Source organism: Lepus europaeus, chromosome 3 (assembly GCF_033115175.1).
Source record: "Lepus europaeus isolate LE1 chromosome 3, mLepTim1.pri, whole genome shotgun sequence".
Classification (NCBI taxonomy): Eukaryota; Metazoa; Chordata; class Mammalia; order Lagomorpha; family Leporidae; genus Lepus; species Lepus europaeus.
Genome location: NC_084829.1, coordinates 84,079,142 through 84,105,234, shown reverse-complemented (window position 1 = coordinate 84,105,234; position 26,093 = coordinate 84,079,142). Strand labels below are relative to the sequence as shown.

Here is a 26,093-nt window from a genome sequence, read left to right as displayed (position 1 = left end):
GGTGCCACAGCTCACTTAGCTAATCCTCCACCTGCGGCGCTGGCACCTGGGATCTAGTCCTGGTTGGGGCTCCGGTTCTGTCCCGGTTGCTCCTCTTCCAGTCCAGCTCTCTGCTGTGGCCCGGGGAAGGCAGTGGAGGATGGCCCAAGTGCTTGGGCCCTGCATCCGCATGGGAGACCAGGAGGAAGCACCTGGCTCCTGGCTTCAGATTGGCACAGCGCCGGTGTAGCAGCCATTGGGGGTGGTGAACCAATGGAAGGAAGACCTTTCTTTCTGTCTCTCTCTCTCTCACTGTCTAACTCTGCCTGTAAAAAAAAAAAAAAAGTTTTTTAAAAAACATGTCCTTTGTTTGACAAGTGTTTTAGTGCAGGATTACAACTGCAAGAATTCTCTGATTCACCAACACCCTCAAAGATAAGTCACCCACTCAATCACTCAAATGGATTGTAAGATAAGAGTTTAAAGGTGGCTCTCATGGAGGCAGCTAGCACAAGGCTGGAGGCTGGGGAGTGCTGAGCTGCACCATACCCTGAGCTGCCCAGACTAGTGAACATTACAGTCAGGATGGCTAAAGGTGACCCCAAGAAGCCAAAGGGCAAGATGTCTGCTTATGCCTTCGTGCAGACCTGCAGAAAGGAGAACATAAGAAAAACCCAAATCTCAGTTTTGCAGAATTTTTCAAGCTGTGCTCTGAGAGGTGGAAGACAATATCTGGGAAACAGAACTCTAAATGTGATGGAATGACGAAGGTGGATACAGTATGCTATGATTGGGAAATGAAGGACTATGGACCAGCTAAGGAGAGCAAGGAAAAAAAAAAAAAGGACCCAAATGCCCCTAAATGACCACCATCTGGATTCTTCCTGTTCTATTCAGAATTCTGCCCCAGTACCAAAATACAGACCCTGGAATCTCCATTGGAGATGTGGCCAAAAAGCTGTTGGAGATGTGGAATAACCTGAGTGGCAGTGAAAAGCAGCCATGCATCACTAAGGCAGCAGAGCTGGAGAAGTACCAGAAGGATGTTGCTGACTATAAGTCTAAAGGAAAGTTTGATGGGGCAAAGCGTCCTGCCAAAGTTGCCTGGAAAATGGTAGAAAAGGAAGACCAAGGGGACAAGGAAGAAGATGAAGAGGAAGAGGAGGTGGAGGAGAATGAATAAAATTGTTCTGTCTCCTTACGAATACCTTAGAGTAGGGGAGCGCTGTTACTGGCACATCTCTCATTTGAAACAAGTCTATTGCCCTCATTAGGTTTAAATACGAAAATTTGATATTTTCACACCATAGTTTCTCAAGCCCTCTAGAAATTGTCGGTGCTTTACATGATGTGGTCATGACTAAAACAGTATGAAACTTGTGCATATGGGGCCAACGCTGTGGCACAGTGGGTTAAAGACCTGGCATGAAGCCCCAGCATCCCATATGGGCGCCGGTTCTAGTCCTGGCTGCTCCTCTTCCGACCCAGCTCTTTGTTATGGCCTGGGAATGAAGCAGAAGATGGCCCAAGTCCTTGGGTCCCTGCACCATGTGGGAGACCTGGAAGAAGCTCCCGGGTCCTGGCTTTAGGCCATTGTGGCCATCTGGGGAGTGAACCAGCGGATGGAAGATATCTCTCTCTCTCTTTCTCTCACTCTCTCTCTCTGCGTAACTCTTTTAAATAAATAAAATAAATCTTTTAAAAAAGGGAGAAAGTTGTGCATATTTCCAAAATTTTTTTTTAAAAGGAAAAGGCACTTGCTATGCCACAACACCAGCCCTGTAACACTGCCTTTTTAATAAATCATCAAGCTTTTTTTTTTTTTTTTTTTTTTTTTGACAGATAGAGTTACACAGTGAGAAAGAGACAGAAAGGTCTTCCCTCTGTTGGTTCACCTCCCAAATGGCCACTATGGCCGGAGCTATGCCGATCTGAAGCCAGGAGCCAGGTGCTTCTTCCTGGTCTCCCATGCGGGTGCAGGGGCCCAAGCACCTGGGCCATCCTCCACTGCCCTTCTGGGCTACAGCAGAGAGCTGGACTGGAAGAGGAGCAACTGGAACTAGAACCTGGCACCCTTATGGGATGCCGGTGCTGCAGGTGGAGGATTAACCAAGTGAGCCACAGTGCCAATCTTTTTTTTTTTTTTTAAAGATTTCAACACAAAGAAAAAGTTTCTCCCTTATATCCCTTTATGAACTGAAGGTAACCAACAGTATTTTGAGGCCTAGTATATTTTATTGTCAAATGAGAGTCACTTTCTGTTTTCAGTGTGATAAACTCCCTTCCAAAGAATTAGTCCAGGAGCTCGTTAGCTCAAACTGCAGAACAAGTCAATTCCAGAGGGGTACACAGAGATCAAGTTATGTAGATCATCTAAGAACTGGAGCATATTAAAATGCTTTGCTTTTGAAAGACATTTTCAAGTGACTACTTTAATCATATAGAATTTTGCTAATTAAACAGCCAATTTAAATGCCAACTCTACTAACTGGATTTTGAGTTACATTTAATTTTAATTGTTTCTGTTCTCTAAAAATATACATAAGAGCTTTTTGATTTTAATTCCACATTTTACGCAGCAGTTAACTCTCCCACACAGTCAGCTCCAACAGTTGCAAAGGCAGAAATAAGTGCTTGCTAACGTACAGTTTCCCAGTTTTAAGCTCAAACTTTTTTTTTTTTTTGACTATTTAGATTTAATTCTGCCCTTAATGTATCCTATAAATCTGACAAAGGCCAAGCAGACAGTGTGCTCTGTGTGAGTGTAATCATGATCAAATTCTGACCTTAAATGTTTTCTTTTCCACTAAAAACAGACCTGCCTCTTCTTCTTGATTGTGAATCAGCTTTCTGACTCTGTCTTCATGTTGTCAGCTTAAAAATAAATAGAAAAATCTGCTATCTAGCTGTGTGATCTTAGCCAAACTACTGTACATCGCAGAGCCCTAGATTCTTAACCTGTGAAATAAGGATAGTCTGATAGGTTTGTTGATCAAACCTCAAACTGGATGATGAATCAGAAAGCACTTTGAAGCCATCCATCCAGGGGCTATTGAAACACCAAGCGTCTTCAAAAAGTTCATGGGAAATTCTCTCTCTCTCTCTCTTCTCTCTCTCTTTTAAAGCTTTATTTATTTATTTGAGGGTCAGAGTTACACAGAGAGAGGAGAGGCATAGAGAGAGAGAGAGAGAAGTCTTCCATCCGACGGTTCACTCCCCAATTGGCTGCAATGGCCAGAGCCGCACCGATCTGAAGCCAGGAGCCAGGAGCTTCTTCCAGGCCTCCCATGTGGGTGCAGGGGCCCAAGGACTTGGACCATCTTCTACTGCTTTCCCAGGCCACAGCAGAGAGCTGGAACGGAAGTGGAGCAGCCGGGTCTCGAACCTGCGCCCATATGGGATGCCGGTGCTTCAGGCTAGGGAGTTAACCCGCTGCGCCACAGTGCTGGCCCCACACTGTCTCTTAATTCCATTTGTCTACCAATGTTTTGAAGCCCCATCATACAAGCCACCTTTATCAATAGAATCATCAAAATCCCAAATGGGTGGAACAGTTGGGGCTGTAAAGTTTGGGGATAGAAGAAAGTATGACTTGAAGAATCCTACTGGGGGCAGAAAAGAAGAGTGGAGAGATGAGATTCACGCTGGGTCCTAGTGAAATAGGAGGGTTTAAATATATGGAGGGAGAAGAAGAGGGCACCTCAGGCAGAGCTTTAACATGTATCCTTCCCTACTACCCATGCAGGAAATCCGGATGGAGTTCCAGGCCCTTGGCTTTTGCCTGGTCCAGCCCTGGCTATTGTAGGTTTTGGGGGAGTGACCCATAGGATGGATAATTCTGACTGTCTCATTGTCTCCCTGCCTTTAAAATAAAATGAAAACAAACAAACAAAAAATTTTAAAAAGATGTGTCCTGAAGGAGATTCACATGGGGGAATGAACAAATCAAACTAGCTGACTCTGGCAATATATTGATCTGAATACATTGAGGAATAAACACAAAAAGTAAATTGAGATCAGGCATAGGGAGTCTTTCTGCTGACAAGAATCTTGAGTTCATTGTTGATTAGGACATGGTGGAATGAGACTGGTGGAGAGACTCATCTGGCAAGAGGGAGAGTGACCAGAGCTTAAAACAGCTAGGGGACAGCCATGCAAACCTGGGGATGAGAAATAAAGCCTTATTTATTTGAGAAGAATGGAATGAGAGAAATGGAAAACTACTATTGTCTTCATGGTGCCACTTCTGCCACCACCAAAGCCACAAAAACCATGGTATTGCGTAAGAACATCATGGATTTGATGGACCATGTAGAAGGCTCAAGAATGACATCAAGCTTTAGAGTCTTGGTGTGTAGAAGGCAAACACAATCAACAGCCATCATGATATCTTTCGGGGAGAGAGGGATATAGGCTTTAGTGTTAGATATACTGAGTTTGAGGTCAAAGCTGGAGATGTACGTGAGAAAGTCAGGAATCTATGGATTGCCACTTCCTGTTTTGAAAGTCATAACTTGGCCGGTGCCGTGGCTCACTTGGTTAATCCTCCGTCTGTGGCATCAGCATCCCGGGTTCTAGTCCCAGTTGGGGTGCTGGATTCTTTCCTGGTTGCTCCTGGCCCGGGAAGGCAGTGGAGGATGGTCCAAGTCTCTCATATGGGACACCAGGAGGAAGCGCCTGGCTCCTGGCTTTGGATCCGTGCAGCGTGCTGGCCGCAGTGGCCATTTTGGGGGTGAACCAATGGAAGGAAGACCTTTCTCTCTGTCTCTCTCTCTCACTGTCTAACTCTGCCTGCCCAAAAAAAAAAAAAAAGTCATAACTTATAATATCGAAATATGCGTAATTGCTTGTGTGTACCACATTATCATACTTCCATTTCTTTTCTCTTGCTGTTACCTCTGATTAGGATGCTCTCTTTTTTTTAATGTCAAGTCTACTGTTGTGTAATATATATATACAATAAAATCTATCCTTTCTAACATAGATATAGGTTTGAATATTTACAAAAATATGTGACTACAGTCATGTAACTAGCATTTACTTAAGATAGAAAACACTTATTTTGTACCCTTTGTGTTCAATGCTTTTTCCAATTATTTTTTAAAGATTTATTTATTTATTTAAGAGGTAGAGTTACAGTGGATGGTCTTCCATCCACTGGTTCACTTCCTAAATGGCTGCTACGGCTGGAGCTGAGCTGATCTGAAGCCAGGAGCCAGGATCTTCTTCCAGGTCTCCAATGTGAGTGCAGGGGCCCAGGTACTTAGGCCATCTTCTACTGCTTTCCCAGACCTAGCAGAGAGCTGGATCAAAAGAGGAGCAGCCAGGACTAGAACTGGTGTCCATATGGGATATGGGATGCCGGCACAGTAGGTGGAGGATTAACCTACTGTGCCACAGCGCCGGCCCCTCCAAATTTTCAGACCACTAATTTGTCCTCTCTCCCTATGGTTTTGCCTTTTCTAGATATGTAAATGGAGTCAGATTGTTAGTTTTTTAAAAAATTTATTATTTGTTTGAAAGGCAGAGTTACAGAGAGGTAGAGGCAGAGGGAGATAGAGAGAGGTCTTCCATCCACTGGTTCACTCCCCAGATGTCCACAATGGGCGGAGCTACGCCAATCTGAAGCCAGGAGCCAGGAGCTTCTTTCAGGTCTCCCATGTGGGTGTAGGGGCCCAAGGATTTGGGCCATCTTCTACTGCTTTCCCAGGTCATAGCAGAGAGCTGGATCAGAAGTGGAGCATCTGGGACTTGAACTGGTGTCCATATGGGATGCTGGTACTACAGGCAGCAGCTTTACCAGCTATGCCACAGCACCAACCTCAGCCTGTTAGTCTTTTGTGTCTGGCTTCCTTCACTTAGCATAATGATTTTTTTTTTTTGAGATTTATTTATTTATTTATTTCAAAAGTCAGTTGCAGAGAGACAGAGTCAGATGGAGAAGGTGATCTCCCAACCAATGATTCACTCCCCAGATGATTGTAACAGCCAATCTTGGGCCAGGCCAAATCCAGGAGCCAGAAGCTCCCACAGGGATGGCAGAGGCCCAAGCACTTGAGCCATATTCACTACTTTTCCCAAGACATTAGCAGGGAGCTATATTGGAAGTGGCACAGCCCAGACATGAACTGGCACCCATATGAGATGTTGATGTTGCAGGCTATGGCTTTACCCACTATACCACAATGCTGGCCCCAGCATAATGATTTTGAGATTCACCCATAGTGTTGCATGTGTCAGTAGTTTTTTTTTTTTATTATTGCAGAATAGCATTCTTTTCTATGGACATGCTATACATTATTTGTTCATTCATTAGCTGAAGAACAATTTAATTATTTTTAGTTTTTGGATATTACACCTAGAGCTTCTATAAACTTTCATATATAGGCTTTTGTGTGGAAATATATTTTAATTTCACTTGGCTAAATTCTTAAGAGAGAGATAACTGGATCACAACATAAATGTATGTTTATATACATGTATATAAATATATGCTATATTTAATTTTATAGGAAACTACCAAACTGTTTTCTTAAGTGACTATTCCATTTGCATTTCCATCAATAATGTATGAGAGCTCCAGTTACTCCGTATCCTTGCCAACAAAGCCAGCTACCATGTTTCTAGCAGCTCTCTAGTGAGTCCCATGTGACTTGGAGTGAAATCTTTGGCCAACAGCCATGGAGGAACTGAGGCTTGCCAGCAATCACATGAGTGAGTTTAGAAGTGGCTTCTCCTGCCTACTTGAGTTTTGTAGACCCATAATACCACTTGGCTCCAATTTCGTGGGAGATCTTGATTCAGAACCACTTGGCTAAGCTGCTCCCAGATTTCTGACTCTCAGAAACTTACATGAGATACAAAATATTTGTTGTTTTAAGAAGTTAAACTAGGAGTAATTGGTTACACAGCTATAAATAGTCAAAACACTTAACTAAGTCATTGGTATGAAGCTCTAGACCAGAATTGTTAGGTCTAGAACAAAAATTTCGTGAGAACCTGTGAGAGCAGGTAAGTTTTTTTCCCCGAATTAAAAAGGCACTTTTATTTTACAAAGGAGCAGAGAACAAATGTAATAAGAAACAAATGAAGCACAAATGACAGGCATATATATTTACATAGCAAATGTAGGCAAAACTTGTCAAGAAGATTCTTTAAATACTACTTGCAGCACTTAACATCAAAATCAGTCTCTAAGAATAAACTCATCATCTCAAGAGAAGCTTAAGAAGGTTCAACATGTATGATTCAAACTATGACTATTTTAATTTAAAAGATTATGGGGCTGGCACTGTGATACAGTAGGTTAATCCTCTGCCTATGGCGTCGGCATCCCATATGGGTGATGGTTTTAGTCCTGGATGCTCCTCTTCCAATCCAGCTCTCTGCCTGGGAAAGCAGAAGATGGCCCAAGTGCTTGGACTCCGGCACCCATGTGGGAGAGCCCGAGGAGGCTCCAGGTTCCTGGCTGCGGGTTGGCCCAGTTCAAGCCGTTATAACCATGTGGGGAGTGAACCGGCAGATGGAAAAATTTACTCTCTGTCTCTCCCTCTCACTGTCTGTAACTCTATCTGTGAAATAAATAAATAAAATCTTTAAAAATAATTATAATTTTATCCTCTTTGAAAATCTCCAAGTTATTGGAGGTCAAGTAAATCAGATCACTTCCAACTTTTAAAAGATTCAAGGGATTTTTTTAATCTATTTTTTTGACAGGCAGAGTGGACAGTGAGAGAGAGAGAGAGACAGAGAGAAAGGTCTTCCTTTGCCGTTGGTTCACCCTCCAATGGCCGCCGCTGCTGGAGCTCTGTGGCCAGCGCACTGTGCTGATCCGAAGCCAGGAGCCAGGTGCTTCTCCTGGTCTCCCATGCGGGTGCAGGACCCAAGCACTTGGGCCATCCTCCACTTCACTCTTGGGCCACAGCAGAGAGCTGGCCTGGAAGAGGGACAACCAGGACAGAATCTGGCACCCAAACTGGGACTAGAACCTGGAGTGCTGGCACCGCAGGTGGAAGATTAGCCTATTGAGTCGCGGAGCTGGCCTTAAGGGATTTCAAGTCAGGAAATCATAATTACTTAGGGAAATTATTTAAAGAATGTACTTAGTTTTCAATAATATTAACATGCAGGGGAAAAATCCATGCCACTATTACCAGTAACCAGTTAACTTTTAGAATTTCCAAAAATAGAGACAGATTTTTTTTAAAAATTTATTTGAAAGGAAGAGTTACAGAGAGATAGGGAGAGAGAGAGAGAGAGAGAGAGAGAGAGAGAGAGAAATCTTCCAACCACTGATTTACTTCACTCCCCAAATGGCTGCAATGTTAGGGGCTAGATCAGGTAGAAGCCAGAAGCCAGAAATTTCATACAGGCCTCCCATATTGGTGCAAGGGAAAAGCACTTGGGCCATCTTCCACAGGCCATTAGCAGAGAGCTGGATTAGAAGTGGAGAAGCTGGAAATTCATATGGAGGCACAGGAGACCTCAAATAGCTAAAGCAATCTTGTACAACAAAAACAAAGCTGGAGGCATCACAATACCAGATTTCAGGACATACTACAGGGCACTTGTAATCAAAACAGCATGGTACTGGTACAGAAACAGATGGATAGACCAGTGGAACAGAATAGGAACACCAGAAATCAACCCAAACATCTACAGCCAACTTATATTTGATCAAGGATCTAAAACCAATTCCTGGAGCAAGGACAGTCTATTCAACAAATGGTGCTGGGAAAACTGGATTTCCACGTGCAGAAGCATGAAGCAAGACCTCTACCTTATACCTTACACAAAAATCCACTCAAATGGATTAAAGATCTAAATCTACAACCCGACACCATCAAATTATTAGAGAACATTAGAGAAACCCTGTAAGATATAGGCACAGGCAAAGACTTCTTGGAAAAGACCCCAGAGGCAGTCAAAGCCAAAATTAACATTTGGGATTACATCCAATTGAGAAGTTTCTGTACTGAAAAAGAAACAGTCAGGAAAGTGAAGAGGTAACCAACAGAATGGGAAAAAATATTTGCAAACCATGCTACAGATAAAGGATTAATAACCAGAATCTACAAGGAGATCAAGAAACTCCACAACAACAAAACAAACAACCCACTTAAGAGATGGGCCAAGGACCTCAACAGACATTTTTCAAAAGAGGAAATCCAAATGGCCAACAGACACATGAAAAAATGTTCAGGATCACTAGCCATCAGGGAAATGCAAGTCAAAACCACAGTGAGGTTTCACCTCACCCTGGTTAGAATGGCTCACATTCAGAAATCTACCAACAACAGATGCTGGCGAGGATGTGGGGAAAAAGAGACACTAACCCACTGTTGGTGAGAATACAAACTGGTTAAGCCACTATGGAAGTCAGCCTGGAGATTCCTCAGAAACCTGAACATAACCCTACCATTCAACCCAGCCATCCCACTCCTTGGAATTTACCCAAAGGAAATTAAGTTGGCAAATAAAAGAGCTTTCTGCACCTCAATGTTTATTGCAGCTCAATTCACAATAGCTAAGACCTGGAATCAACCCAAATGCCCATCAATAGTAGACTGGATAAAGAAATTATGGGATATGTACTCTATAGAATATTATACAGCAGTAAAGAAAAACAATGAAATCTGGTCATTTACAACAAAATGGAGGAATCTGGAAAACATCATGCTGAGTGAAATAAGCCAGTCCCAAAGGGACAAATATCATATGTTCTCCCTGATCAGTGACAACTAACTGAGCACCAAAAAGGAAACCCATTGAAGTGAAATGGACACTATGAGAAACAATGTCTTGAACAGCCCTTGTCCTGACTGTTGAGGAACAACTTAATACTTTATGCCTTTTAGTATTTTTTTTGTTCGACTTAATACTATTGGTTGAACTCTTTAATTAACACACAATTAGTCATTTAAATTTAACTGAAAAGTGATCCTTGTTAAATGTAAGAGTGGGAATAAGAGAGGGAGGAGATGTACAGTTTGGCACATGCTCCATCGGATTTTCCCTAAATGGTAGAGTTAGAAACGTGCCAGGGGATTCCAATACAATCCCATCAAGGTGGCATGTACCAATGCCATCTCACTAGTCAAAGTGATCAATTTCAGTTCATAATTGATCATAATGATAGGATTGGGAGTCAAAGGGATCATATAAACAAGACTAGTGTCTGCTAATACTAACCGATAGAATAAAAAAGGGAGAGAAGGATCCAACATGGGAAGCGGGATACACAGCAGACTCATAGAATGGCAGATGTCCTAAATAGCACTCTGGCCTCAGAATCAGCCCTTAAGGCATTCGGATCTGGCTGAAGAGCCCATGAGAGTATTTTAGGCATGGAAAGCCAAGACACTCTGGCAAAAAAAAAAAAAAAAAAAAAAAACAAAACCTAAATGAAAGATCTCTGTGAGTGAGATCCCAGTAGAAAGAATAGAAAGAACAGGCAATCAAAGAAGGAGGTACCTTTCTCTGAAGGGAGGAGACAACTTCCACTTTGACTATGACCTTGTCTAAATAAGATCGCAGTTGGTAAACTCAAAAGGCTTCCATAACCTTGGCAACCCATGACAAGAGCCTCAGGTGATTACGGACGCCATAAACAAGAGTGTTGTTAAATCAACAACAGGAGTCACTGTGCACTTACTCCCCATGTAGGATCTCTGTCCTTAATGTGTTATACTATGTGAATCAATGGTATAACAAGTATTCAAACAGTACTTTACACTTTGAGTTTCTGTGTGGGTGCAAACTGTTGAAATCTTTACGTAGTATATACTAAATTGATCTTCTGTATATAAAGAGAATTGAAAATGAATCTTGATGTGAATCGGATGGGAGAGGAAGCGGGAGATGGGAGGGCTGTGGGTGGGAGGGAAGTTTTGAAGGGGAAAATGCACTGTAATCCAAAAGTGGTACTTTGGTAATATATATTTATTAAATAAAAGTTTAAAAAAAAGGCAATGGAGCAGCTGAAGTTGAACTGGCACCCATATGGCATACTAGTATGGTAGGTAATGGCTTAACCTACTATGCCACAATGCCAACCCTGAGACAGGTATTCTTAAGAATCAAAATTTAGGCTGGGCATTGACCCAGTGGTTAAGACTCTCATTGGGATGTGTGCACCCCCTGTCAAAGTGCCTCTGTTTCAGTCCTGGCTCAGCTCCTGATTCCAGTTTCCTGCACTCTGGGAGGTAGCAGCTGACTGCTCAAGTGACTGAGTCCCTAACACTCATGTGGATGACCTAGCTTTAATCTTTTTCATTCCTGGCCCTTTTCTGCATTTGGTGAGTTAACAGGGGATGGGCGCTTTCTTCCTTGCTGTCTTTGTCTTTTACTCTCTCTCATTCTGTCTCTCAAACAAATTATACATAAAAAAGAGCCAAGACTCTTCAGACATCTACACTAATGTATCCCAGTATACAGACTTCATTTAATTTAATTCGCAAACAATAAGGTCCTTTTAAATGTAGTGAAAGACATTTTGACATATTTCTACAATCTTTCCTTCGAATTGTAGTTACAGCTTTTATCACTGATGCTTTGGGCAATAGCGTTTGTGTTTCTGAGTTCTTCCTTTTGTTCACTTTCCTGACTAAAATGTAGCGCTTAAGACTTGAATCATCTGGATTAGCAAACAGAGAAGATTCCCAAGTCCCCTTTTCCTTTTTAAAGAAATCATTTTGTTGGAATGCAAATTTCTACTTAAATGCATGGGATATTAAAGATCCCAATGTGAGTTTTGTGTTTTCCTCTTATGAATGAGTCTACTGCCAAGTGACTATTCAGTAGCCTGAAACAACCTTATTCATATCTTTTAAATGCACAATGTTTGGAACATCTTTATTTTTCTGGTTTAAAATAAAAAAAATTATTTAGCTTCATTTGTTTGAAAGGAAGAGTGACAGAAAGAGAGAAAAAGACATGCAGAGATATCCCATCTGTGATTTACTCTCCACATATCTGCAATAGCTGGGGTTGTGTCTGGCCAAAGCCAGGAACCAGAACTCAAACTAGGATTCTAGCATGAGTAGCAGGAAACCAATTACTTGAGCCATCACCTGCGGTCTCCAAAGGAGGACATTAGCAGAGAGGTGGAATTGGGAGCAGAGCCAGGACATGAACCCAGGCACTCTGACATGGGATGTGGGCCTCCCAAGCAATGTCTTAATCACTGCACCAAATGCTCTTCACTCTAGGCTTTTTGAATAATAACATAATTGGTCTTTTTTTTTTTTTTTTTTTTTGACAGGCAGAGTGGATAGTGAGAGAGAGAGACAGAGAGAAAGGTCTTCCTTTGCCATTGGTTCACCCTCCAATGGCCGCTGCGGCCAGCGCATCGTGCTGATCTGAAGCCAGGAGCCAGGTGCTTCTCCTGGTCTCCCATGCGGGTGCAGGGCCCAAGCACTTGGGCCATCCTCCACTGCCTTCCTGGGCCATAGCAGAGAGCTGGCCTGGAAGAGAGGCAACCGGGATAGAATCCGGCGCCCCAACCGGGACTAGAACCTGGTGTGCTGGCACCACAAGGCAGAGGATTAGCCTGTTAAGCCACGGCGCCTGCCCATAATTGGTCTTAATAGCACCTGAATGCTGCTGCTTCATTTCAGTTGCTGGGTTACCTAATACCTAAATATTCTTAGATCCTGTCTTTATGAAAGGAAAACAGTGAAGCCAGAGAGAAGAACACTGAGGAGTAAGTGATGGTGGACGAGGAGAAGAAAGCACTCTACTTGGAAACTGATCTGGTTCCACACTCAGTTGAGCAGTCCATGATGAAGGCATTTGTCTCAAACCACTGGGTCTAGCATTCAAATCATTGGAGTCAGAATTTGTAGCATTTTTCAGTTCTTGCATTTCTACAACTGCAGCAATCTGAGAACAAAGAAAAGCTAGCTTGTCTTCAAGAATAGTGGTTTTTGAAATTACAGCTCATTTGCAGGCAGATCACTTTTCTTTTTAAAAAAGATTTATTACATATTCTAAAGGTAGAGTTACAGGGAGAGGACAGACAGACAGCAGGGAGGGGGAGATTTTCCATCAGCTGATTCATTCTCCAAATGGCCAGGGCTGGGTCATGCCAAAGCCAGGAGTTGGAGCTTTATCTGAGTCTTCAACATGGGAGTAGGGGCCCAAATACTTGGGAACATCTTCCACTGCTTTCCCAGGCATATTAGTGGGAAGCTGGATCAGAAGTGGAGCAGGTGGGACTCAAACTGGTGCCCATATAATATGCTGGCATCACAGGAGGCTGCTTTACAGCACAACGCTAGCCCTACTAGCAGACAGACCATTTCTTGTAAGTTTGTTATGTACTGGAGCAGGTGACAATGAATCTCAAACCAGTTGTAAATGGTGGAAAAGTTCAGTTTTTTCCTCTTCTTCATTTTTCCATGTACAAAGGTGCTCAAAAAATGTTGTGAAAAATGTAATTAAAAGATAAATTTATTTTGGTGCAAAAAATTTTGAGGGGCTGGCGCTGTGGAGTAGCAGGTAAAGCTACTGCCCGCAGTGCTGGCATCCCCTATCGGCACCAGTTCAAGTCCCAGATGCTTTTCTTCTGATCCAGCTCTCTGCTATGGCCTAGGAAAGAAGTAGAAAATGACCCAAGTCCTTGGGCCCCTGCACCCACGTGGGAGACCTGCAAGAAGCTCCTGGCTCCTGGCTCCGGATCAGCACAGTTCCTGCCCGTTGTGGCCAACTGGGGAGTGAACCAGTAGATGGAAGATCTCTCTCTCTCTCTCTCTCTCTCTCTCTCTCTTCTTTTCTCTCTGTGTAACTCCGACTTTCAAATAAATAAACCTTTAAAAAAACTTTTTGAAATCGACACATAGCTTTTTTTTTATAATATACATTTTTGAGGAACTTTTTGAGGTTACCTCATACTATTTCTGAAAATCAGATCCTGAACAAGAAATATTTCTGTGATAATAGGAACAATTCTCCAAGTTGACCTATAGTATTTATTTTCTGAAATCAACAAAACATGTCTACAGAAATGCCAGAAACTCTGAGCATCTCTCTTAAGATATTCAATATGAGAGGGTAGTCAATATCAGGGACACTGTGAAGCAAACACAGAGGAAATACATGAAAACATCTGTTTTTTGGTGTCTTCCTTTGAAGCCAGGCCTTAGTAGAACCACAGAAACATCACATGGAGGGCATCACGGAACAGCCTTTCCAAATGTTCAGTGGGAGAGGTTTGGTGTGCGCTGGTCCTGGTGCAGAAGCGATCAGACCTCTGCCTGGTGTTTCTGCCTCTGCCTTGGCCTGCTGGCCAAGCCTGATGTATGTGTCCAACTAGAAGCTCACCCTAGAATCCCTCACTCAGCCGGCGTCACTTTGTAGGAGGCACACCCATATCCGTCTGCTCTCAGCCAACCTAGACGATTAGTATTGCATGCGTTGTGCTTTAGGCCAGAGCTTCCAATCCTATTTTTGGGACTGTGTTCAGAATAGTTTCAATAATCTCAAAGAGTATGGACAGTTCTGAAAACAAAATGGATTTTCATAAAAATACAGTGTTTAGGGACAGGTGATTGGCCGAGTGGTTAAGCTGCAAGTTAGGAGCTCACTGTCACTCCAGAGTACCCAACTTTACTTCTCAGCTCTGACTCTAGACTCTGGGTTCCTGCTAATGCAGACCCTGATAGACCATAGTGATAGTCCAAGTAATTGGGTCCCTGCCACCTATGTGGGAGACCTGGATTGAGTTCCTGGCTCTGGGCTTCCCACAGCCCTGTCATAGACCTCATGAGCATTTGAGGGGTAAACAAGTGGATAAGCGCATGCACGAGCTCTCTCTCAAATAAGTTAAAAAGAAGGCAAAATAAGCAATATTTTGAAGATTCAAAGGGGCTGTACACAAATAATGAGAGTGTTATGTGACTTTTCTAAAGCCTAGGTGTCAAGATCCACACTGATTTCTCTCCATCTCTTTACAGACAACTTCCATTCCACATTTTACAGCATTCTGTTCCTTTGGCAATTTTCAGATATATACATGAGAGACCTGAGACTGGCCTCCATCTTGTAACTCGAGCCTGACTGGGCCCTCAACCCTAAGCCAAAAGCTCCTGAAAAAAAAAAAAAAGAAAGAAAAAGAAACCCCCCCCCCCTTGCTATAAGCTCCCCTAGCAATAGCCAATCAGCAGATAGCAGGGAAGTACCTAAAGTTCCAGGTGTCTTTTCAGGCAGTTAAGGTGACTGATAACATCCCGAGACACCGCAGTTTGGCATGTACACCCTAGCAGCTTGGACCCTATACTTTAGCCAATCAATTTAAAAGGCATCAACCCCAAAAGCCATCCAACTACCTTTTTTTTTTTTGGGGGGGGGGTTAAATTTTGTCCATGAGAGCTGAATTTCTAAAGAACCTTCCAGAACTGGATTGTCACTTCCCATCTCCCATCAATTTTTATTTTTATTTTTAAATTTTTTTTTATTTAATAAATGTGAATTTACAAAGTGCAACTTTTGTATTGTTGTGGCTCCCCCCCAACCTCCCTCCCTCCTGCGGCCCTCCCCTCTCCCACTCCCTCTCCCATCCTGCCCTTCATCGAGTTTCATTTTCAATTACCTTCATATACAGAAGATTAACTTAGTATATACTAAGCAAGGATTTCAACAGGCTGCACTCTCACAACTGCACAAGGTATAGGGTATTGTTCGACTAGCAGTGTTGTTTTTAAGTTTCATAGTAAAACACATTAAGGACAGAGATCCTATGTGGGGAGCATGTACACAGTGACTCCAGTTGTTGATTTAACAGTTGGCACTCTTATTTATGACATCAGCAATCACCCGAGACTCTTGCCATGAGCTGTCTAGGCTATGGTAGCCCCTTGAGTTCACCAACTCTGAACTTGTTTAGTCAAGGCCATATCACAGTGGAGGTTCCTTCCTCCCTTTGGAGAAAGGCACCTCCCTCCTTGATGGCCTGTTCCTTCCTCTGGGGTCTTGTTCACCAGGATCTTTCATATAGGTTGTTTTTGCCACTGTGTCATGGCTTTCCATGCCTGTGAGACTCTCATGGACCTTTTAGCCAGACCCGAATGTCCCAAGGGTTGATTCTGAGGCAGGAGTGCTGTTTTGGGCGTTTGCCATTCTATGAGTCTGCTGTGTGTCCTGCTTCCCCCACAGGATCATTCTCTCCCTTTTAATTCTATCCTTCATTATTTGCTTACACTGGTTTTATTTGTGAAATCTCTTCGACACTTACCCTATGTACTTATGTACTTATACTTATCACTTTACCAAGTGCGCTGGCATTGGTACATGCCTCCTTGATAAGATTGAGTTGAAATCCCCTGGCACATTTCTAGTTCCACCATTGGAGGTAAGTCCGAGTGAGCATGTGCCGACCTATATATCTCCTCCCTCTCTTATTCCCACTCCCATATTTAACAGACATCACTTTTCTGTTAATTTTAAATGCCTAAGAATGATTGTGTATTGATTACAGAGTTCAACCAGTGGTATTAAGTAGAACAAACAGAGCAACAACAACAACAACAACAAAATACTAAAAGGAATAAAATAGTAAGTTGTTCCTCAACAGTCTAGACAAGGGCTGATCTCTCTCATAGTGTCCATTTCACTTCAATGGGTATCATTTTAGATGCTTGTTTAGTTGCCATCGATCAGGGAGAACATATGATATTTGTCCCTTTTGGACTGGCTTATTTCACTCAGCATGATATTTTCCAGATTCCTCCATTTTGTTGTAAATGCCCGGACTTCATTGTTTTTTACTGCTGTATAGTGTTTCATAGAGTACATATCCCATAATTTCTCTATCCAGTCATCCATTGATTGACATTTAGGTTGATTCCATGTCTTAGCTATTGTTGGAACTCATAGAAGAGTTTGGTAAAGTAGCAGGATACAAAATCAATGCTCAGAAATCAACAGCCTTTGTATACACAGACAATGCCATGGCCGAGGAAGAACTTCTAAGATCAATCCCATTCACAATAGCCACAAAAACAATAAAGTATCTTGGAATAAATTTAACCAAGGAAGTCAAAGACCTCTATGGTGAAAATTACAAAATACTAAAGAAAGAAATAGAAGATGACACAAAAAAATGGAAAAACCTGCCATGCTCATGGATTGGAAGAATCAATATCATCAAAATGTCCATTCTCCCAAAAGCAATTTACAAGTTCAATGCAATACCAATCGAAATACCAAAGTCATTCTTCAAAGACCTAGAAAAAACGATGCTGAAATTCATATGGAGATACAGGAGACTGAGAATAGCTAAAGCAATTCTTTACAATAAAAACAAAGCTGGAAGCATCACAATTCCAGACTTCAAGACATACTACAGGGCAGTTATAATCAAAACAGCCTGGTACTGGTACAAAAACAGATGGATAGACCAATGGAACAGAATAGAAACACCAGAAATCAATCCAAACATCTATAACCAACTCATATTCGACAAAGGACCTAAAACCAACCCCTGAAACAGGGACAGCCTCTTTAACAAATGGTGCCAGGAAAACTGGATGTCCACATGTTGAAGTATGAAGCAAGACCCCTACCTTACACCTTATACAAAAATCCACTCAACATGGATCAAAGAACTAGAGATACGCCATGACACCATGAAACTAACTGACAGCATAGGGGAAACCCTTCAAGATATTGGAACAGGTGAAGAATTCCTGGAGAAGACCCCAGAGGCACAGGTAATCAAAGATAAAATAAACAAATGGGATTACCTCAAATTGAAAAGTTTCTTTACAGCAAAGGAAGCAGTCAGGAAAGTGAAGAGGCAACCAACAGAATGGGAGACGTTATTCGCAAACTACACAACAGATAAAGGATTAACAACTAGAATCTATAAAATGATCAAGAAACACCACAGAATCAAAAAAAACAACCCAATAAAAAGATGGGCCAAGGACCTTAACAGACATTTTTCAAAAAAGGAAATCCAAATGGCCAACAAACACATGAAAAAATGCTCAGGATCCCTAGCCATCAGGGAAATGCAGATCAAAACCACAATGAGGTTTCACCTCACTCCGGTCAGATTGGCTTACATACAGAAATCAACCAACAACAGATGCTGGCGAGGATGTGGGGAAAAAGAGACACTAATCAATCCACTGTTGGTGGGAATGCAAACTGGTAAAGCCACTATGGAAGACAGTCTGGAGATTCCTCAGAAACCTGAATATAGCACTACCACAGGACCCAGCCATCCCACTCCTTGGAATTTACCCAAATGGAATTAAAGGGGAGAGAAAAAAAGAACCATTTGCACCTCAATATTTGTTGCAGCTCAATTCACAATAGCTAAGGCATGGAACCAACCACCTTTACTTGGTCCATTCCCGCTGCTGGATGCACTAATCAATTTTTAGAGATGTTCTTTGAATTTCCCGCGTAATGAGATGATTTGCTGAATGGTGCTATAACGTATAGGATGTCTCTGAAAACCCTATAAAAACCCTGTTAACTGAAGAGTTGGGGCTCTCAACCAGACCCACTGTTGAGCGCCCAGACCCAGACCTGCAATAAAACTCTCATGTGTTTTTCAGCGGTATCGGCTCCTTGGTGGTCTTTGGGGACAATCGAACTGAGCAGAACATACACAGTTTTTACCTCCCATTCTTCTTCCTCTTCTCTTTCTGTTTCTCCTAAAACCTAGCTTTAGTATTTCAAAGAGTGATCCAAGTTGAAACAATTCTCATGGAGGTAGCTGGCATTGTGATACAGTGGTTTAAGCCATGGCTGGCAATGTTGGCATCCCATATGAGAGTGCCAGTTCAAGTGTTGGCTACTCTGTGATCCAGCTTCCTGCTAATGTGCCTGGGAAAGCAGGCTCAACTGCTTGGACTCCTGCCACACATGCGAGAGACCAAGATGGAGTTCCTGGCTCCTGGGTTTGGTCTGCGCCAGACCTGGCTGTTGTGGCCATTTAGGGAGTAAACCAGCAGATGGAAGATTCTCTCTCTCTCTCTCTCTCTCTCTCTCTCTGTCCCACCTCACCCCGGCCGTGTGTGTGTGTGTGTGCCTTTCTCTGTTACTCCGTTTTTCAAATAAATAAATACATCTTTTGAAAAACCACAACTTCCATGGAAAATGGACTTGGACAACCAAATACGGTGCAGACGCCCTTTGAATCTGATCAGGCAGAGAGAAGAAAGTGAGGGAGGCTTCACTCCTTATTCCCATTTGGCCGCCATCTTCCAGAGAGCACATTTATCTTGGAAGTGAAAGTGTGGGAAATGTCCTGGATGGAAAAGGGCTGTTTGAGACTAAGTCCTCCTCTTCCCCTTGAAACATATTTTTCATTGAATAGTGGCCAAAATTTTAGGATGGGTCTGGCCCCTTCTAGTAGGAACTGTGGAATTTCTGTCAGCCATACCAAAAGTATCATCCAAAGGAAATCTTTCCTTAGTAAAAGTAACTCTGATCCCCTCCTACCAAGTTCTTCACTGTCTCGAAAGCTACCTGTTGCCATTTCTTTTTTTTTTTATTTGACAGAGTTAGACAGTGAGAGAGAGAGAGAGAGAGAGAGAGAGAGAGAGAAAGGTCTTCCTTCCGTTGTTAGTTCACCTCCAAATGACCACCACGGCTGGAGCTACACCAATCCGATCCGAAGCCAGAAGCCAGGTGCTTCTTCGTGGTCTCCCATGCAGGTGCAGGCGCTGAAGCACTTGGGCCATCCTCTACTGCCCTCCTGGGCCACAGCAGAGAGCTGGACTGAAAGAGGAGCAGCTGGGACTAGAACCCAGCGCCCATATGTGATGCCAGTGCCACAGGCGGAGTTAACCAAGTGAGCCACGGCACTGGCCCCTAATTTTCTTTCTTTTTTTTTTTTTAAGGCTTAATTATTTTTTCAAAGTCAGAGTTACACAGCCAGAGAGAGGAAGAAACAGAGAAAGAGATCTTCCATCTGCTGTTTCACTCCCCAAATGGATAAGCAGATCTGAAGCCAGGAGCCAGGAGCTTCCTCCAGGTCTCCCATGTGAGTGCAGGGGCTCAAGGACTTGGGCCATCTTCAGCTACTTTTCCCAGGCACATTAGCAGGGAGCTGAATTGGAAGTGGAGCAGCTGAAACTGGAACTGGTGTCCATATGGGATGCCAGTGCTGCAGGCGGTGGCTTTACCCGCTCCACCACAGCGTTGGCCCCATCTGTTGCCACTTCTGCAGACACAGAGGAAGAATACACAGTGGTTCCGAGTGTAGTATCCCTACCTCTCTCAGTAAAATGGGCCAGGCCTTCAGGATGGCGATCTTTATGTGACATCGAATGTCTCTTAAGATTTTTCTTCTGCAAATTAGGGTAGCCTGTTGTTTTGGGATTCATCTCCTCCCCCTGCACTATAAATAGAACTGAACTACTCTATCAATACAATTGCTTCTCCTTCCATTTTTTGCACAAAGCCTATTTCTCCCACGAAGCCTTTCTTTGATGGCCCATTATGGAACACTTTCTGAAATGGAAGTGGGAGGAGACATGTGCAGAGCAAAAAGAAATGGAAAATGTTAAACAAATTACTTTTCACCTGTGAGATTTTCCTCTCTTTCCTTGCAGCATTATTTGCCTCGTCTATTGACATTTCAGACTGGAGGAAGATTACGTATAATTGTACTAGCAGTTTCTTTATCTCTCTGGAGGGTTCAAGTGGCAGAGGTTGTTAGCCCAAGAAACAGGATGTTTGCATTATTGATTAGGCCACACTGTTTGGACTGAAATAGCAGAGAATATTCTTGGCTGCTTTGCATGTGTCAAGTCAGCCTACTTCTTGTCCATCAGCGCTGGGGAGATTCTCTCGCTGCTGCCTGTGTTAGAAATCACGTCTCAGGTTATTCTTTGACTGTCAGTCACCACACCTGCTGCTGCTGCTGATTAAAATCCTTATCTCAACCAAGAAACTGTCTGCTGCCTTGTTTTTGTGCTGCAACCAGGGGATAGTTGTTTTGCTGCTTTGGGCTATCTTTATCAGAGATTCCTGTTGCTGGATGTTGTAGCTGTTTGTGCAGAGTAGAGGCTCACATAGCTGAACAAATGACTTTACCATTTTCAATTTAGTTATGCCACAGGGGCAGTTGGAGATGAAAACAAAGCGTACTGCTCCTTACCTACATTTCTGGCTTTCTAAACAATACTATAGTCATGCTCCGTAAGCTCTGGCAGACAAAATGTAAATTTCTGGACTCAAGTAGGAGAGATTTTCATCCAGTTGGTCCCAGATGGGACCCATGAATTTGTTTTTTAAACAAATACCCAAGTAATTCTGATTTTAGATGAAATGTAGGAAATAGGAAAACGTGAAGTACAGCTGTTCAGTATGAAAGAGTAAAGGGGAGAATAGGAAATGAGGGTGTTAGTAGCCTCATGACAAGGCAGAGAGAATGTTGAAGGAAAATCCCAATGCTTCTAATTTATAGTAACCAGATTATTACCAATGTAAGGAGAGAGGTCTATGGTTAATTTTTCTCTGATAATGCCCTTTGGTTGATATAGCTGATAGAGAGGCACTAGATGGAATTCAACCTGGTAATGGTTTTAATAAATTTAAAACATTTAACATCATTTATTGAGTATTTTTTATTTAATATGGACAATAATAGAGAAGCCAAAAATAGAACCCAAAATATTTGGGAATTTAATGGCATTGCAAATTAGTGGAGAAATAAATAGTTATTCCACACATATCATGGCAACAATTAGCTTTCCATTTTTTAGATTGTGAAAGAAGCTGGGGGATGGGTGTTTAGCTTAGTGGTTCTTGTCCATGCCCACATTGGAGTATCTGGATTCAGTTCCCCCTGGCTCAGGCTCCTAACTTCAGCTTCCTGCTAATGTAGATTCTAGGAGGCAGCAATGATGGCTTAAGTAATTGGGTTTCTGCCACGCACATAAGAGACAGGGACTGCGTTCCTTTCTCCTGGCTCTAGCTGGGGTTGACCTTGAACTGTCGTGGGAATTTCAGAAGTGAATCAGGGGTGAGAGCTCTCCCTCCCTCTCCTCTGCTGCCTCTCAAATAAATAAATAAAAATAATAAAAAGAGGAAATTGAATTTCTACTTTATTCTTCATTCCAAAATAGATTATATATGAGTTAAAGTTCTGAACCTAAAATAAATAAAACTGTATACATCCTAGGATAAAACATAAACTTCTTTTTAGTATTTTGGCATTATATAAAACCGGTACATCTAGAAGTAAAAAGATAAATGTGACTAAATACAAACTATTATAAAAATACCATGAAAGATGGGGCCCAGCACTGTGGCATAATGGGTAAAGCTGCCAGTGCTGGTATCCCGTATGGGTACAAGTTCAAGAATTGGCTGCTCTACTTCTGATCCAGCTCTCTGCTCATGTGCCTGGAAAAACAGTGGAGGATGGCCCATGTGTTTGGGCCCTTGCACTCATGTGGGAGACACAGAAAGAGCTCCTGGCTCCTGGCTTCAGACCTGCCCAGCTCCGGCCATTGTGGCCATTTGGGAAGTGAACCAGCGGATGGAACATTTCTCTTTCTGTCTCTTCCTCTCTTTCTAACTCTGCCTTTCAAATAAAATAAACAAATCTTTAAGGAAAATGCCATGAAAATGTCAAAAGTCACACTTATTGACAAAATTAAAAATTTGAGAAAGATTTCTGAAAAAAATCTATAAATGATCTATCATTTTTGAAATAACATTCTGTCCTGCTCAAAATTATGTACATACAAGTAAAAATCAGAAACTCTTTTTCAACTATGAGGGTCATAAAAATTAACATGTTTCATAGCATCAACCTTGAGAAGCAAAGGAGAAAACCATCTGAACTATCCCTACTGAAGTTTAAAATACTCGGGTGGGACCAGTGTTGTGACATAATGGGTTAAGCCTCTGTTTGTGATACTCTCAGCTCCCAGTGCCAGTTTGAGTCCTGGCTACTCTGCTTCAGATCCAGCTTCCTGCTAAGGGCTGGGGAAGGTAGCAGAGGATGGCCTAAGTACTTGGGCACTTGCTATCCATGTGGGAGATGAGGGTGGAGTTCTTAGCTCCTTGCTTAGGTCTGTTGCAGCCATTTGAAGAGTGAAGCATCAGATGAAAGTGTCTCTTTCTGTCTCTCTGTTGCTCTGACTTTCAAATAAATAAATAATTTCTAAAAGAATACTTAGGACAGGTGTTGTGATGTTGTGGATTAAGCTGTTGCTCCAGACACCCACATTCCACATCGGAGTAACAGTTCAAGTCCTGGCTATGTTGATTCTGATCCAGCTCCCTGACAATGTGTCTGAGAAGCAGGGAATAATGCATTGAGCACTTGAGTTCCTACCACCCATATGGGAGAATTGGATGGTTCCAGCTTCAGCCTGGCCCAGCCTCTGCTGCTGTGAACTAGCTGTCTGATAAGTAAATAAATAAATCTTTAAAAAATAGCTTAAAATTATTTTCGTTCTTTTCTCCACCAATTATCCTAGAACCATAATTGCACATAGAACCAGAATGAAAATTACAATATTATTTCTAATAGTAAAAAACTATAAATGATGCAAATAATCATTAACAGAGAGATGGTTCCCAATACTTTTTTGCTATTTAAAAGTATGGGTTGGGGCAGGCATTTGACTCAGTGTTTAAGACACCGTTTAGGATGCCTGCATCCTAAATTAGAGTGCCTGCATTTGAGTTCTGGCTCTGCTGATTGCGGCTACTTGCTTAATGCCCTGGGAAGCAGCAGGTAATGGCTCAGATGCTTAGATTCCTGCTGCCCACATGAGACACGTGAAATGTTCCTGGATCCTGCTATGGCCTGGCCTAGCCCAGCAATTGTGGTCATCTGGGGAGTGAAGTAGTGCGTGGAAGATCTCTTTCAGTCTTCTGTTTTTGTCTCTTTCTTTGTTTCTCTGTTTCTCCATTTCTCTCTCTTTGCCTTTCAAATAAGTAAAAAAAATTTTGTGTTAGATCTACATATTGGATATAGAAGAAACCACCAAAATACTTTATTACATTTTCCTCAAAGAAAGAAGGCAAGGTACTTAAAAACAGTATTTATCTTATATTTTCATTTGTATACAGTAAAACCCCAGAACACATGTGTTTATGCATAGAAAATTCCTGGAAACATTAAGAAATTGTTAAAAATGAAGACTACCTCTGGGAGTGAGTCTGAGTTTTTGAAGTAGGAGGAAGACATACTGATTGAAAATTTTAAATTGTGTAATGTACTATTGAATTATTCAAGAAAAATGTACTTGAAAAAGTCAAGATTTATGTACCTCAGCTATACTTATTACAGCATAATGCTTGTGACAATCATGCTTTGCTATTAGAAAGATCAAATTTTGTTTAACAAAACAAGAAAGCACATGAAACATTTGCAAAGGTGGTTGCTTTAAAAGATTCATGTTTTAAATTTGTTGGTAGAAAGAAACTAAAAATGTTTTTATATGTTTGTGCTTGAGTTTGCTGATTAAACAAGCGAGACCATGTTAGATATTTGAGATGTTTCCGAATACATGTATTCTTCAGATTTATAGGAGGCATTGGACCTTCCAATAAATATTTTCATAAGTTGTTATTTAACGGTTGAAATTGCTTGCTAAGTTTTTATTTGATACTGCTATTGTCAGTAAGCGATCTGGGACTTGCTCCCTCATTTCTCTATTCTAAGCCTGACTTGTTCCCTCATTTCTCTGTTCTCTTTGAGGTGGGAAACTGACTCCATACTGAAGGACTCTCCAACATGTACAGTTTGATTTTTAGATCTTATAAAAGGGATGGCTAACATTTTTCCTTAATAATAGCATAGCCAAAATGAGAGCTTAAATTATGATTCCACAGCTAGATTACTGTGCCATGGGAACAGTAAACAGGCAAAACCTCCTTTTATTTTTTTAAAACCAAACAAAGGGAGAGAGTTTTACTAATAACTTAAAATTTTATAAATAAAGTGGTCATCATTTTGACATAGCTTTTCTCATGGGCATTGTCTACCTCAAAGAAAAACCACTTTCAGAATATGCCTGTAACTACAGATTTCTAGTTTAGGTCACCAAAGATTAGGGACTGAGCATCCTCTTGACTTGCATTCTCTTAAAGGTTTCTGCTGGTCTGTTTTAACAAAAACCAGGAGGAAGAGGAAGCTAGGCTGCAGAAGCAATGTAAAGACAGGTGGTAGGCCAATTAACGGCTGTTTTACACAGTGATCTGCCATCATGGAGACCCAACAGTCCGGTACACTGCATTGGTTTTTGATTTGGAAAGCCAGGGCTTCAGCAGAAAGAGCCCTGCCAACAATGCCAGCCAAGAGTTGGGTCACTGGAAACGGACCTGCCCTGGTGTCTGGGGCTCCAGGTCAGAGTCACAGACCTTATTCGCTCTAAGCTGAAAAGCTCTTCACTCAGTCCAGCTGAGGATGGCCAAGTAGGATCAATAACATTGCAGGCGGAACTGTATGCTAACTAAAAATGTTTTTCTTTTAGAAATATCACCTACCTTCTCTTCAAGCCAGCTCTCCTCCCAGGCCAGCTAGGTAATGAAAGTCAACAGGGTGCCTCCCTATGATGTACCCCATGTAAACAGATAGATAGGTCTCAGCCTCATCCCTGGCAAGGCTTTAAAGCCCACCTGATTATTTTCAAGCCTTGTCAGTTTCTACTTGCCTCTCAATGAAAAAACTTGCTCATGGTTTAGACACCTTTCTTAGGGCCTCCAAGAATGACTCTGTCCTCCATTTTAGATCCTATGATTTTAGAACCTATGAGTTTAACCTGCTTGTTAGATTCATTTTATCCCGACTTGAAAAAGTAAAATTCTAGGTGGCCATGCACGAGAAATCTCCAATGGAAGCAGTTTCTGCAAGCTGGCGCTGCATCCCCCCGGAGAAGCCACCTCCTGCTGCAACCCAGTCTTGACTTCCCTTCCTAAAGACGCCCCTTTTCAGCATGAAGCAACCAGGGCGATCATCATCCAGTCCCCCCTAACAGATGTTAGGGTACATTCGTGTTAAGAGGGGGATGTGAGGAGTCAGATGGGTTAATAGGTAGTCAGGGTAGTACCAATGGAATTTGGGGTGTAAAATATTTGCTTCCTTCCCCAAAAGAACATTATCATTAGCAAGAACAAAATATCCTCCCTTC

General features: G+C 42.2%; 1 pseudogene; it reads left to right on the top strand.

Annotated features, from left to right (window-relative positions):
- Positions 1 to 558: 558 nt before the first annotated feature.
- LOC133756994 (high mobility group protein B3-like) lies at positions 559 to 1,162 on the top strand (annotated as a pseudogene).
- The last annotated feature ends 24,931 nt before the right edge of the window (positions 1,163 to 26,093 follow it).